The sequence below is a fragment of the Callospermophilus lateralis genome, chromosome 12, assembly GCF_048772815.1.
Source record: "Callospermophilus lateralis isolate mCalLat2 chromosome 12, mCalLat2.hap1, whole genome shotgun sequence".
NCBI lineage: Eukaryota > Metazoa > Chordata > Mammalia > Rodentia > Sciuridae > Callospermophilus > Callospermophilus lateralis.
The window spans coordinates 83,423,262-83,440,274 of NC_135316.1; the positions used below are offsets into that span (position 1 = coordinate 83,423,262).

The following is a 17,013-nucleotide window of genomic DNA, read 5'->3' on the forward strand; positions in this document are numbered from 1 at the left end:
GTCCAGTTCTTCCAGAAGGTGAGAGACTTGAAAATATGAGATCTTGGGTCGGGACCTGAGCTCTGGCATGGGTCTGTCTGCACCCAATAGAGGAAAAAGTAGGCCCAAATCTTCATCATGTTGGTTTAGGCTCCAACTTCCTTAACAAGACTCCTAAAGCACCAAGAAATAAAATCAAGAATTAATAAATGGGATGATCTCAAACTAAAAAGCTGCTTCTCAGCAAAAGAAACAATGAGGTGAAGAGAGAGCCTACATTTTGGGAGCAAATTTTTGCCACACACACATCAAATAGAGCACTAATCTCCAGAATATATAAATAACTCAAAAAACTTAACACAAAAAAACTCCAAACAACCCAATCAATAAATGGGCTAAAGAGCTGAACAGACACTTCTCAGAAGAAGATATACATTTGATCAACAAAAATATGAAAAAATGTTCAACATCTCTAGTAATTAGAGAAATGCAAATCAAAATTACTGTAAGATTTCATCTCACCCCAGTCAGAATGGCAGTTATTAAGAATACAGACAACAATAAATGTTGGCAAGGATGTGGGGGAAAAGGTACACTCATACATTGTGGGGAGAACCGCAAATTGTTGCAACCAATCTGGAAAATTTGGAAGGGAACCACCATTTGACCCAATCCTTGGTCTATACCCAGAGGTCCTAAAATAAGCATACTATAGTAATGCAACCACATCAATGTTCATAGCAGCTCAATTCACAATAACTTAATTGTGGAAGCAACCTAGATGCCCTTCAATAGATGAATGGATAAAGAAACTGTGGTATATATACACAATGGAATATTACTCAGCCTTAAAGAAGAATAAAATTATGGCATTTGCCAATAAAAGGATGGAGTTGGAGAATATTATACTAAGTGAAGTAAGCCAATGCTAAAAAAAAACCCAAAGGCTGAATATTCTTTCTGATAAGTGGATGCTGGTCCAAAACAAGGAGCAGGGAGGCATGGGGGAAATGGAGGAACTTTGATTGGGCAAAGAGGAGGGAAGGAGGGGAGGAAAGATGGTGGAATGAGATGGACATCATTACCCTAGATACATGTAAGACTGCACACAGGGTGACACTACATTGAGTACAGCCAGAGAAATGAAAAGTTGTGCCGCAATTGTGTACAATGAATCAAAATGCATTTTGCTGTCATAATACCTAATTAAAATAAATTTAATAATAAAAGAAAATATGAGATCTTGACCAGAAAGCAAAAAGCAATTACAATGCTTTATAGATAATCTGTTGCAACAAGGAAAGGATATTATCATCTTAAAAAAATCTTCCTTTAATACAACCAAAATTTCTTCAGTCAGAAACATTGGAGAAGCAATTTGCTCTGTTGTTCAGAGTCATATATTGCAAATAGTATACATTACTAGGAAAATATCTTATTTGTTTTCTGATTTAAAAAGGAAATAAAAGTTCTATTCAATTGGAACATGAGTTTATCTCTTCTGATGTCTATAATATGGGTTCTCTATTTTTGACATGTTGACTTATTAAATAATATAAATTAAATATTGAGAATAAAGCATTGTTTCATTTTTTAGATTCTATAATATATTCAGATTGTAAATAAATCTGAGATTACTCAGTGTTTATTTTTTTATCATTTTTGAAACAGAATCTCTGAAAAAAGTGCATTAAAGAAAATATCAAAGTTAAAAGGCAGTCATAATGTTTGCTTTCAAAAATGCCTTTTGTAAGTATGTTGTACTCAAACGTATAATCTTGAAAGTATCACTCATACTCCATTACATTCATTCTGATTTTAACATAAACATAGCCCCATAGAAAATGTTAAATCACCTACATATTGACTGAGAATTTCTACAGATAAGTAACTTTGATATAAATTTGTCTGTAATAATGAGTTAGGTCTTTGGAAATACTGGTAGATACAAATGATTTCTTACAGACTCAGGTTTATTTGTGAAACTATGCCTTTTCTTAAGCAGCCCTGCAATTATCCTATTGAAAATGTGGGTCCTTTTATAAGGCATTGATCAGACCTGAGTTTCGCAGTCTGGTTGGGCACAAAATCACGAGCCACTCACAGCCTTGTAGATTCAAAAGCAATTCTTTATTCCCGAACTCACACCGACACTCTACAATCACATTCTGGGGAAATCCACGTTCTCTGCCAAGTTCCACGTTCTGGATCCCAAAAACTCTCTGAATCCCGCGAGAACTCAACGGGAACTCCAGGAGCGGGCACACCTGAGGCAGCAGGATACGCCCTATTCCCAGCAGGGTACACCTTAAACCTGGAACCGCCCTAAACCCAAGGAGAGCCCTAAACCCTGATCCGCCCTAAACCCGGATCTGCCCTGGTCCTTGAGCAAGGTCACCTTACATGCAATGTCACTGCAAAATGTCCAAGGCAAGTCCATTTCCACGAGTCCTTCCTCTAAGCAACATGGGGTATGCTGGCAAGGAAATTGTCATACCTACTTGGCTAATGGCTCTCAGCACTTGAGCATGTATTAGGCAAAAAGAAGAAGAAAGAATATTTGCCCCACATAATCTTTCAAGAAATTAATCATTGAATGCTATTTAATTAAGCCTTGCTAACTTATATTTATGTCTTCTCAACATTTTTCTCTAAGAAAGGAAGAAAGATTCCACAATTATATTAGAATATGGATGGGCACCATCAGCAAAATCTAGAAAGTAACTGTGGTTCCTTGCTTCTCTTCTCTCCCTCAGCTTAAGAAGCTTTCAACCCAAATCTCCCAATACTGGAAACAAGCCACTGCCTCTCCTCCTTTATTTGCCATGACCTCAATCCCTCTGTTGTTCCTTCCATACACCTTGCACTTTTATACCAGAGATGTGAAGACAAGGTGTCCCCTGACTTCTCTACCTGGCAAACTCTTTCGCACACAATTGAGAGGCCATATCAGAGGCAAAAGCCTCTGTGGAACTTTCCTTAATCCTTAAGCAGAGTTAACAAGTTATATGACATTTTGTAGTATAGTCTTTGTCAATGGTCCTATAATATCTATCAATATCTACTCAACAATGTCTACTGTAACTTCGTTGAGGACAGCAACCAGGTCTGAGGTCCTTTGTATCCCTAGTGCCGGCCACAGATTAGCTCCTCCTCTTCCTTCTCCTCCTCCTCCTCCTTCTCCTCCTCCTCCTCCTCCTCCTTCTTCTTCTAATTAGTTATGCATGACAGCAGGATGCATTTTGACTCATTGTACACAAATGGAGTACAGTTTTTCATTTCGCTGGTTGTACACAATGTAGAGTCATACCATTTGTGTAAGGATAGGTTCTTGATACTTTTTTTCACTGAATGAAATTATTATTCATTTCATATTTGTAACCACCCTATGTGAGATAAGCAATATAACTGTAATTTTGATTTTACAGAAATTATGGTTAATAGACTTGAAATAGTTTGTCAGATTTTACACATCTATTAATTGGCAGACAAAAACTAAATCCAAAGCTTTACTCAAATAAATTTTCTACATTGTAATACTGAATATTACTTGTTGTTTTACCTTTTTTTGTTTAAAACATTTTAAATATTTTAAATTGGCTATTGGAAAAAATATAAATGTAGTTTACAATGGCATTGTCTAATAGAAATATAATGCAACCTACAAGTGTAATTTAAAATTTTCTATGAACCTGGGATTGAGGGTGTGGCTCAGTAGTAGAGCACTTGCTTAGCATGTGTGAGGCACTGGATTCGATTCTCAGCACCACATAAAATAAATGAATAAAATAAGGTCCATCAACATCTAAAAAAAGTTAAAAAAATTTTTGTTGTAAACCTAAAAAATTAGAAATCAGTGAAATAGATTTTAGTAACATTTTATTTAGCCAAATATCTATAATATAGTTGTAACAAATAATCAAAATAGAAATTACTGAGCTATTTCACATTCATTTCTTATATTTTTTAGTAAAATTCTGGGTGTATCTTATATTCATAGCATATCTCAATTCATAGCCACATTGCTAATTCTGCATAGCCACACAAGTCTAGGGGCTACCAATTTGGAAAATACAGTTCCTATTGGTATGGTTTTTGTGAACGGCAATATTGGATGAATCCATTCCAAATATCGGTATGATATGCTAATGAAAATCATTATGTCAGCAGTGTGGGTTATAGTGTCTTTCTTCCACTCTTTTTAATTTAAAACATTTGTATAGATTATTAATTTCCTTAATTTATTAAAAGCATTTATTAAAAGCATTCCTGCTTTCACCACAATCCCAAATATTAACTTTATGTTTTACCTTTGTTAATACAAAACTGAAGAGCATTGTTCTTTTCAGAAACAGAACATATGAACAGAGAGGCCTATGTTTGATTCTAGGCCTCTGTCATTTATTAGCTTTATGATCCAAGGCAATTCATCAATCTGTTTAATCCTCATTTTCTTCATCCATGAATATGGATAACAACTTTCCTGTTTGTAATTATTACATGTATTATATGAGGTAATAGATGGTAAATCATAAATGTGTTCCCTGTTCTGGATCTATATGTAGGAGTTATTACTTGCACTATTATTATCAATAATAATTCATTCTAGAAAAAGTTCTTATAATCATCTACACTACAATTTTTATTTATTGAGGACCCAAATAATGCATAATAAAGCATTTTTAATGGTGAACATAAGTCTATAAACAGAACAGGGAGAATCCAAGGGGATCCAAATTTTAAGATATCAAAGCTCATTCTGTATTTTAATGATTATTTATTCTATTTAGTTATACATGATAGTCAAATGCACTTTAACTCATTGTACACAAATGGAGCACAACTTCTCATTTCTCTGGCTGTATGCAATGCAGAGTCACACTTTTTGTGCAATTATACATGTACATAGGGTAATATCCATCTTATTCTACCATCCTTCTCACCCCCACACCCCTTTTCATCCCTTCACTCCCCTCTGCCCAACCCAAAGTTCCTCCATTTTTCACTACCCCCCCATTATGGATCAGCATCTGCATATCAGAGAAAACATTTGGCCTTTGGTTGGGGGATTGACTTATTTCACTTAGCATGATATTCTTAAACTCCATCTATTTATTGGCAAATGTTTTGGTAATTTCATTCTTTAAGGCCGAGTAATATTCCATTTTGTGTGTATACCACAGTTTCTTTGTCCCTTCATCTGTTGAAGGGCATCTAGGTTGGTTCCATAGTTTAGCTATTTAAATTGAACTGATGTTGCTGCATCAATGTAGTATACTGATTTTAAGTTCTTTGGGTATAAATCTAGGAGTGGGATAGCTGTGTCAAATGGTGATTACTTTCCAGTTTTTCTAAGGAATCTCCATACTACTTTCCAGATTGGTTGCACCAATTTGCAGTCCCACCAGCCATATATGAGTGTACCTTTTCCCCCACATCCTCTCCAACAGTCAGTTGCTAGTATTCTTGATAATTGCCATTCTGACTGGAGTGAGATGAAATCTTAGAGTAGTTTTGATTTGCATTCCTCTAATTGCTAGAGATGTTGAACATTTTTTCATGTATTTGTTGATTGATTGTATTTCTTCTGTGAATTGTCTGTTGAGTTCCTTAGCCCATTTATTGATTGGGTTATTTGTTGTATTGGTGTTAAGTTTCAAAGTTCATTCTTGATGTATAATTTAGGTTAACTCACATTCTGTTTCTTTAATATAAAATGTGAAAAATATTTTGTTACAATAATAGAAGAACTGTGATTTTTAATATAGCACATACTTCATAAAGAGTTTTATAATAAATGAGTATATTACTCTTCTGAAAAAGTTTATAGATCACAAAAACATAGTTTCAAAAAACAATATAATGTCTCAAGTATAATAAATAAAAAGTAATTTTTAACTAAATGATTATTTAAATATATAATGTTTCTATATGAAGATATTAATAAAGTGATCTGATGCTTATCATGAGTAGTTTTGGATTTAAAATGAATATGAGAAGCCATTGGTTGAAGAGTTATATGTAATTGAAGGAATAGAGGTAAGAGTAGAATTAGAATAAAACTTTCATTGGAATAAGTAATAAGAGACAGACTTATAACTATGTGACAGAAAGCAGAAAAAAATAACCATAATTAAAGTAGAAGTGAGATGCTAAGACAAATTTTCAAATGTCAATATGGAGAAAATGAGAAAATTTGATATATGGGCTTTATTTATGTATTGTGTCATAATAATTAATTTCCTGCATTATAACATGGGACAGGGTAGAAACAAAGTGTCACCCCAAACATATTTCCTTTCTTGAAATCCTACCAATTATTTAAAGTCATTGGCTATCCTTTCCTTCCATGAGCAACACATACATTTTCTTTCAAGGGCAACAAAAAAACTGAGGTGTATTAGAAAATAAAACTCTATTTATATTAAGAATATTGTATTGTCTTTAGAGAAATTATATTGTTGATCTATGAGAATAATATTGAAAAACCTAGATAACCCCAAAATAAATGGTTTAAACATACATTATTATATTCAACATTTTAAAATAATGGCTAGCTATAAATATAAATATACAAATAAACTATAAATATGAATATACAAATATATATTTATTTGCATATGTGTACACACAATAAGAAAAGCAGTAACAACAATTACAAATACAAATGCAGATTGCTACTATAGGATAAGTTTTCTGTCACAGTACCATGAATCTGGTATGTCATTATTTTCTGGGATGGTGATCAATGCTTCACATGTTATAGACAAAATTTTAGTCCTCCCACAATTTATAGGGTAGTGTCATGCTGAAATACTGAGTATGTATTAAAACCATGTAAAAACTACTTTCTGTTTGTATGGAAAATGGAATTAGAGTCTAGTCTCAGAGAAGCTCAGTTTATAACTTATGAGATAGGAGATTTGGAAAACATGTAGAATGAAGGGCAGTTCTTCACTGTGCTGTCCAGTCTCATAGGTTTCAGGAGAGTCAGGATGTTTTCTGGCCACTACCACTAATTTCTTTTTTTTATTATTAGTTGTTCAAAACATTACTTAGCTCTTGACATATCATATTTCATACATTTGATTCAAGTGGGTTATGAACTCCCATTTCTTTCATATACAGATTGCAGAAGATCCCAATCATTGCAATAACCAAATGTCCCCACTCATTTGTTCCCAAGTGCACTCATTCTAGGAGATGTAGGATCTCCACAGAGAACCATTGACTGAAAAAGGAAGAGCACCCTGGTCATTCATGGTTTCCACACACAAACACACAAACACCAGTGCAACAGCATGCCTTCAGATGGGAATACCTCCTGGAATGGGGATGGACACACATTTGCTACCCATTCCTTCTGCTGTGTGGTGGACCAGTTCTGATAATTCCTGGACGTACAATTGCTTTCTTATTGATGGCTTTGAAAGAAACTCCTAGTAGGACACAGAGGCAAAGGGTTCATGATATCTCCAGAACTTGTTAAAGAAGACACCATCAAACACATATGATGAATATCTACTATCTCCTTTGAATAATTACATATACAGTATTCCTTCCCTTATCCACAGGGGATAGGTTTCATTTGCTGTAACAAAATACCTATGAAAATCATCTTAAAGGAGAAAAGGTTTACTTTGGCTCACATTTTTAGCATTTCAGCCCATGATCACTTGACTCCATCATTTCTAGGCAAAACATCATGGTGAGAAGGGTGTGGTTCACTCCATGATGCCATTCATGGTGGACAGAAAGAAGATAAAGAGGAGGGGACATATAGTCTCCAAGGACATGACCCCAAGGATCCACTTTCTTTAATTAGGCTCCATCTCATAAATTTCTGTTACCATGCAATAGTTCATTAAGTTATGAATTCATCAATGGATTAATCCATTGGTGAGATTAGAGCCCTCATGATCAAATTACTTTCCAATGGTCTCTGAACTCTATTGCTTTGGGGACCAAGTCTTAAATACCTAATCTTTGTAGATATAGTTCATATCCAAATCATAACAGGTTCCAAGACTCTCAGTGAATGGCTGAGACTACAGATAGTTCTGACCCCTACATGCACTGTGTTTTTCCTATACATACATAACTGTGATAAAGTTTAAGTTATAAATTAGGCAGAGTAAGAGATTAACAACCATAACTAATAGTGAAATAAAAAATCATAATGAGGTACTATTAACAAATGTTATGTGGAAAGGAGTTATGTGAATATGGCCTGTTTCTCTTGAAAAGCCAAGACAAATATTAATGTCAATATTAATATTTTCAGCTGTGATTGACTGTGGGTAACTAAAACTGCAGAAAGTAAAACCTCAGAAAAGGAAGAACTACTAGATGATGTGTTCTTTTTCACTGAGTTCTTGCATAAAGTAAGACCATAATTTTTGTTCATTTTTTTAGATTTTTTAATGAGATTTAAAGCCTTCAAATATCTATTCTTAGTGCCAAAATTCACATGAAAATCAACCTGTCATTTGATAACAATTAGCAGCTCAAATTAACAAATTCAGGCACATATAGAGTTTTAATTCACCTTTTAGAGTCATCTTGCAATGGGAAGCAAACCACTTTGCTGGAAAATTCACTAAAGGCAAGCTTGTCAGCTCTGTCTATTTTGAGTAACACTGAAAGATGTCTCAAAGGTACATTTGTTCTATCTAATAAGGTGTAAGACAAATTTGGACTTCTACATGTAAAAATACATTTACATCAATACTCCTTATAGCCTTTCATTGATGTTGTTGAGCAATTTCATAGCTCCCCAGCACCCACAGGATGAAATCCAGACACTTTGGCCACCCTGCCCCTGACCTTTCACTGGCTTCCTGCACTTTTCACCTCATAGTTGTTACTCAGGCCAGACACTAGGCTTGCAATTGAAACCCTACTTGGTCACTTAAAAGTCAATTTTTTTCAAAAAATCAGAAATAGTGGGTAGTACGTGCAAGAACACATGTTGAATGCTTAGCAGAAACCCTGGTAGGCAGTGCGTGTTCTAAAAGTATCAGTTCATTTCTTTTCCCTTTTAATGTCTTCATCTCACAATCTAGAAAAGTACTGTGTTTGAGACCAGAACAAATTCCACCTCTGTGAAAATTTCCCTTGAGAGCTCAGCTAGAAGTAATCATTCATTTATAGATGAAAAAAAATAGCTACAAAGAGATTTAATAGCCCAGAACTTCATAGCTTTTAAGTAAAAACATAAATTTCAATATGGGAAGTCTTGCTCTGGAGTCTGTTTTGGTATTTTTTTTCAAAAACAGAGACTTATTGAGATATAATTCACATAACATAAAATTCATTCACTTAAAATGTACAATTCAATTATTTTTTAGTATATTCATGGAATTTTCGAACTACCACCATAATAAATATTAGAACATTTTCATCACTACAAAAAGAAATTCCTCATTGATCCCATTTCCACCTGTATCTTGCCACCCAGTCCCTGGGAACTAATCCACTTTCTGTCTCTGTGTATTTTCCTTTCAATTAAATGGGATCCGGCTATATAAGATCTTTATGACTGACTACCCTCTTAGCGTAATGCTTTCAGCGTTCTTCCATGTTGTAACGAGTAACAGTACTTCATATCTTGTTTTTTTATTCATTTTTTTCTTTTTATTTTTTATTTGTTCTAATTAATTATACATGACCGTAGAATGCACATTAACACATACGTAAATGGAGTATAATTTCTCATACATAAATGGAGTATAATTTTTCTTCTGGTTGTACATGATGTAGAATCACACCAGTCGTGTAGTTATATATGAACATGGTAATAATGTCTGATTCATTCTACTACCATTCCTACCTCCATACCCCTCCTTCACTCTCCTCTACTTAATCCAAAATAAATCTATTCTTCCCTAGCACCCCTCTGTTATTGTGAATTAGCATCTATTTATTAGAGAAAACATTTAGCCTTTGTTTTGGGGGAATTGACTTATTTCACTTAGTATGATGTTATCCAATTCCATGCATTTATTGTCAAATGCCATAATTCCATTTTTCTTTAAAGCTGAGTAATATTCCAGTCTGTAGCCACAGTTTCTTTATCTATTCATCTTTTGAAGGCCACATAAGTTGGTTCGATAGTTTAGCTATTATGAGCTAAGCTGCTATAAACATTGATGTGGCTGCATCCATGAAGTATGCTGATTTTAAGTCCTTTGGATATAAATCTAGGAGTGGGATAGCTGGGTAAAATGGTGGTTCCTTTCCAATTTTTCTAAGGAATCTCCATAATACTTTCTAGATTGGTTGCACCAATTTGCAGTCCCACCAGCAATGTATGAGCCTTTTCCCCATATACTCTCCAGCAGTTAGTGTTGCTTGTATTCTTGATAATTGCCATTCTGATTGGAGTGAGATGAAATATTAGAGTAGTTTTAATTTGCATTCCTCTAATTTCTAGAGATGTTGAACATTTTTCATATATTTTTTGATTGATTGTATTTCTTCTTCTTTTTTTTTTTTTTTTAATTAATTTTTATTGTAGGTTGTTCAAAACATTACATAGTTCTTGATATATCATAATTCACACTTTGATTCAAGTGGGATATGAACTCCCATTTTTACCCCATATACAGATTGCAGAATCACATCAGTTGCACATTGATTTACATATTGCCATTCTGGAGTCTGTTGTATTCTGCTGCCTTTCCCATCCTCCACTATCCCCCCTCCCCCCTCCCCTCCCCTCTTCTCTCTCTACCCCCTCTACTGTAATTCATTTCTCCCCCTTATATTTTCCCTCCTTTCCCCTCACTTCCTCTTGTATGTAATTTTGTATACCCCTGAGGGTCTCCTTCCATTTACATGCAATTTCCCTTCTCTCTCCCTTTCCCTCCCACCTCTCATCCCTGTTTAATGTTAATCTTCTTCTCATGCTCTTCTTCCCTACTCTGTTCTTAGTAACTCTCCTTATATCAAAGAAGACATTTGGCATTTGTTTTTAAGGGATTGGCTAGCTTCACTTAGCATAATCTGCTCTAATGCCATCCATTTCCCTCCAAATTCTATGATTTTGTCATTTCTTAATGCAGAGTAATACTCCATTGTGTATAAATGCCACATTTTTTTTATCCATTCGTCTATTGAAGGGCATCTAGGTTGGTTCCACAGTCTTGCTATTGTGAATTGTGCTGCTATGAACATGGATGTAGCAGTGTCCCTATAGTGTGCTCTTTTTAGGTCTTTAGGGAATAGACCGAGTAGTGGAATAGCTGGATCAAATGGTGGTTCCATTCCGAGCTTTCCAAGAAATCTCCATACTGCTTTCCAAATTGGCCGCACCAATTTGCAGTCCCACCAGCAATGTACAAGTGTACCCTTTTCTCCACATCCTCGCCAGCACTTGTTGCTGTTTGACTTCCTAATGGCTGCCAATCTTACTGGAGTGAGATGGTATCTTAGGGTGGTTTTGATTTGCATTTCTCTGACTGCTAGAGATGGTGAGCATTTTTTCATATACTTGTTGATTGATTGTATTCATATGGAAAAATAAAAGACCCAGAATAGCAAAAACAATTCTAAGCAGGAAATGTGAATCAGGCGGTATAGCTATACCAGACTTCAAACTATACTACAGAGCAATAGTAACAAAAACAGCATGGTACTGGTACCAAAACAGGCAGGTGGACCAATGGTACAGAATAGAGGACACAGAAACCAATCCACAAAACTACAACTATCTTATATTTGATAAAGGGGCTAAAAGCATGAAATGGAAGAAGGATAGCATCTTCAACAAATGGTGTTGGGAAAACTGGAAATCCATATGCAACAAAATGAAACTGAATCCCTTTCTCTCGCCATGCACAAAAGTTAACTCAAAGTGGATCAAGGAACTTGATATCAAATCAGAGACATGGCATCTGATAGAAGAAAAAGTTGGCTATGATCTACATACTGTGGGGTCGGGCTCCAAATTCCTCAATAGGACACCCATAGCACAACAGTTAATAACTAGAATCAACAAATGGGACTTACTAAAACTAAAAAGTTTTTTCTCAGCAAAAGAAACAATAAGAGAGGTGAATAGGGAGCCTACGTCCTGGGAACAAATCTTTACTCCTCACACTTCAGACAGAGCCCTAATATCCAGAATATACAAAGAACTAAAAAAATTAGACAATGAGATAACGAATAACCCAATCAACAAATGGGCCAAGGACCTGAACAGAAATTTCTCAGAGGAGGACATACAATCGATTGTATTTCTTCTTACATGAAGTGTCTGTTGAGTTCCTCAGCCCATTTATTGGTTGGGTTATTTGGTGTTTTGTGTGTGTGTGTGTGTGTGTGTGTGTGTGTGTGTGTGTAATTAAGTTTTTTGAGTTATTTATACATCCTGGAGATTAATGCTCAATCTGAGATGCAGATAGTAAAGATTTTCTCCCATTTTGTAGGCTATCCCTTCATGTTATTGTTTCCTTTGCTAAGAAGAAGCTTTTTAGTTTGAATTTTTCCCATTTATTGATTCTTGGTTTTACTTGTGCTTTAGGATTCTTGTTAAGAAAGTCAGATCTTAGGCTGACATGGTAAAGATTTAGGACTTATCTTCTATTAGGCTCAGTGTCTTTGTTTTAGTGCCTAAGTTTTTGATCCACTTTAAGTTTAGTTTCATGCAGGATGAGAGATATAGGTTTAATTTCATTTTGTTACATGTGGATTTCTAATTTTCCCAGCACCATTTAATATTCCATTCAATGGACATCCTACACTGAATTATCTATTCTTCAGCTTATGATCTTTGGATATTCCCACTTTTTTGCTTTTATGAATAGTTCCTCTATAAACATTTGCCTACATGATTTTGCATGAACATTTTTCTTAAATTTCTTGTGGGCATATATTGTTGGCATGCTGCGTCCTCTAATAATTCTATGTTTGACTTTTTGAGGACGAGCCAAACTATTGTCCAAAGTGAGTGCAATAGTTCAAATTCCCACCAGAAATGTATATGGGTTCCAACTTTTCCACCTTCTCACCAAAACTTATTATCTTTTTTATTATAATCTCAGTAGATATGAAATAGTGCCTCATTATAGTTTTAATTTACATTTTTCTAGTAGCCAATGATGTCAAACATTTTTTTGTTCATGTACCTAATGACCACTTTTATATCTTCTTTGAAGAAGAAGATATCTGTTCAAAACCTTTTTAAGGACATTTTAAAATTAGGTTATCTTTTCAAAATGTTGAAACATAGCAGTTATTTAGATATTCTTGCATATAATTTCCTATTTTGCATACTATTTACAAATATTTTTTCCTATTCTTTGGGTTGTCTTTTTACTTTTTGATAATATCTTTGGATTATAATTTTCTTTCATTTTTGATGAATTCCAATTTATTTTATTTTTCTCTTTTTGCTTTTACCCTTGCTGCCATATTTAAGAAAGCTTCATAATCCACAGTGATGCAGACTTACTTCTAGGTGTTTTTCTAAGTCTTGTAGTTTTAGCACTTACATTTAGATCTGTGACCCACTTGGAGTTAATTATTCTATGTGGACTAACAAAAGGTCTGACTTCATTCTTTTACATGTGGCTATCCAGTTTTTCCAGTGTTAGTTGTTTAAAATACTGTTCTTTACCCCCTTAAATTGGCACTCTCGTGAGCCTGTGTGTCTGTCATCTCTATCAGATGCTCTCATTCTTATAAGCTACATTTTCTCCCTCAGCCATGCTCCTATACTCTTTCTTCCTTTCTCATGTGCATTCACTCTGAAATGGAGTTCCCCCTATGTACCAAAATCCTCCTCATCCTTAGACTACCTCAAATGGAATCTAGTCATTGAGGTTTACCGTAAGTACCTTATGTAGTCCTTAAAAATAATTTTCTTACTAGGTTATTATCTAGTTTATTGGCAATTCTTCTATTATTTCTCTTTTTTTAAAATTCTATTCTCTCTTTCCATATACCTGGCACAGTGTCTAATACGTCGTAAACACTATAGACATAAATATGTTGAACTGAATTAAGGAAAATGGCCTTACCCAGGATTGTGGGGCCTATAAGCAATCCAGGAAGATCTAAAAGAAATCAAACATTCAATAAATATGAAAGTCAATATAAATAAAAACTGCAACCCACAGCAAATACATTTTCATTTTCTTTTTCTTCTGATAAATTTCCTATCGATTTATCATTGCTGTAGCACTGTTAAGAACAGAGAAAGCTAGTGAAAATTTTATAGGCGGATAAAATGTTTTGCAAGTGAATGTGATTTTCTAATGTGTCCTACAGCCTGCATTAGTAAGAATATTTTTAAGATCAATTTTGTTAAAGACTGTCTCTTGCTTCGTTTTTATAGCTTATTTAAAGAAGATTAAGGATGTTTTACTTGCCAACAGTCACTTTGAATGAATATGTTTTTGGCTTTATTTTTTTAAAGAAAATTGATTTATAAAGGTGGTTATAAAACCAACATTATGTACAGCATTCAGAATTGGGGCCGCAGGAGGCAGCAGCCGATGACAGAAAATAAAAATGAAATGAGAAGAAAGCACTTTTCTAAAGCCCAATTTAACAAAAATGAAATAGGACATTTTCTTGTTTTATTCTTCTGGCAAATAAAGAAAATGGGAAAAGGAATAACAGCCACAGTGGAAACAGTCCCTGTTTGCTCTCTGCCTTTATTCTGGATAATGGTGCTTAGTTATAATGACAGGAGTTTACTCTATTAGAGAATTTTCTAAATTTAATTTAAAGAACTTTAGTTGTCTATTAACATAAGTTATTTCTAGTAAAATAAATGATATGCTAAAATCTGTGGTGGTTCAATATTTTGAAGAACTCAAATATTTAAAGTCAAAAACATTGCCATAAAGTAGATGAAGCCCTAGACACTGTACTGGTAGAACTAATAAAGGGCCTCTCTTTTGAAAAACCTCTTTCAGGGCTAACAGTTTACAAGGAAATTATGATAGAGTTGCTGGAACTGGGGAGCATGGTTAGAAATAAATGTCAGGTTTCTGGAAGTTGTACAGAAAATGAACCACTTTCTTCCATTAGCTGATGACCCAATGTCCTGCTTGGGGTTGGACTGGAAGAGGCCACCTCCTCAGTCTGATATTGAGCAGAGACAGCAAAGGTCTGCTGCCAGAGTACTGAAACCTTCTATGTGGTTTGAGAAAAAGATGAACTCAGGATAGCTTGTGACTTTATTATGCCTACTATTTGTAAGGATAGTTTAAAAGAGAAGGTTGAAAGTATTTTGTTGAAAGAGATTAGTTTTCTCAGTACAGGTAGATGGCTTTAACCATCTAATACGGATCACCTTTTATAACAGAAGGTTTAGAGGGAGAGCACAGGAGGTCAAGAATTCTGGGTGGAACTTGTAAATAGTAAAATGAACTGAGTATTTTTTTTTTTTTTTTTTTTTTTTTTTACAGAATGAGTGAGTTTGGGAGTAGGAAATAGTGCTCAAGAGCAGAGGAATTTTACAGCATGGGCCTTTAGGTTGGAAATGCTTTTAGCATTCTAACTCTAATTTTCTTGGAATCAGGCTTGGTATTTATCTGCATTAACCTCTTTGCACACAGTGAGACTGTTGAAGAAGAAAGTGTATGGTACTCTTCTCTGCTTTCTGCTTCTGCTTTCAATTTTCTGACCATTAATATCTTCCATGGTACCAATAAATAAAGAAGGAGATAGATTATCCCAGAAAATTTTCAATAAATCACCTGAATATGACCTAACCTTGGCATATATCAGAAGCATAATCCTGCAATGGAGAGGCACACACAGCTATTGATTTTTATTAAGCTTGCATTAAGCACTTAGCAGTAGACAGCAATAAATTAGTAATCACCCCAGTGTTTAAGTTCAACTGAAATGGTACATTAGAGGAATTCTGAGATGCAATGCCAAACTTACACTACATGGGGAGTGACACAGAGCAGAGAAGTAAGGAGAAAGAGAGCCGAGAAATACAGGAAAAAACGAACTATTAAGACAATGTGCTGGGAAAAGCCGTGGCTCTAAGGGTTGATCTCTGTACAACATAGAGAAGTTGAAATTCCAGAGTATCTTCCTTTCTTGGTAAGGTATTTGTAGTTCCAGTTAAGTCTGATAAATATAAATGATTAAGTCTTATTCCTACAAAGATGTTAGTATGTCCTGACCTGTCATTTTCTGGAATGAATGTGACTGTTGAGCCAGGCAGGTACTAGTAACATTCACTGGCCATGTCCACACTCTAAACATAATGTCCAGGGTAGAGAGAAATGGAATCTCATATGCCAGGGCTTTTTTCTTTCAGAGGAGGGAAAGGGCAATAGAAAAATGTACTTATTCCACCCTCTGCCCTGTAGAATCTATAATTCATGGTGCAAATTGTCATTGAGCAAAGACACCACATTATATATTGGGAAGAAGAAAACTTGCAACGTGTTCCCTCTCATTTTGTAATTTAAGGATCATTTTCTTTTTGTTTAGTTTTTCTGTGGTACGAGGGATTAAACCCGGGGCACTCTATAACTGAACCACATCTCTAGTTTTTGTTTTGTTTTGTTTTGTTTTTGAGGGAGGGTCTCACTAAATTGCCAAGGCTAGCTTTCAAATTGTGATACTCCTGCCTCAGCTTCCCCAATCTCTGGGATTATAGGCCTGTGCCAACACATCAGGACTAAGGGTCATTTTTTCCCCCTCAATACATAGCGAAAAGCACAGATTCTGGAGCCAGGAGATAATATAGTGATAGAGTACTTGCCTAGAATGAAGGAGGCCTTAGGTTTGACTCCCAGCATTGGGAAACAAAGAGCACAGATTCTGGAACAAACCTGTTTCACTTTGTACTGTAGCTCCATCACACACCAGCTGGGTGACCTTAAATAAATTACTTGAATGTGCCCTCATTGTTTTAATTTGAAAATATGGTCAAATATAGCACCTCTTAGAATTTTTATAAGGATGAAATAAGTTAACATTTGTAAATGTCCAGTATTATGATAGTTAGTGATATATAAATAATAATATCTCAAAATAATATCTAAATAAGTATAT

General features: G+C 34.8%; 1 protein-coding gene across 6 annotated transcripts in view; it reads left to right on the top strand.

Annotated features, from left to right (window-relative positions):
- Nucleotides 1-17,013, top strand: part of Stard13 (StAR related lipid transfer domain containing 13) — a 481,490-nt gene that overhangs the window by 205,678 nt on the left and 258,799 nt on the right. The window lies entirely within an intron of this gene.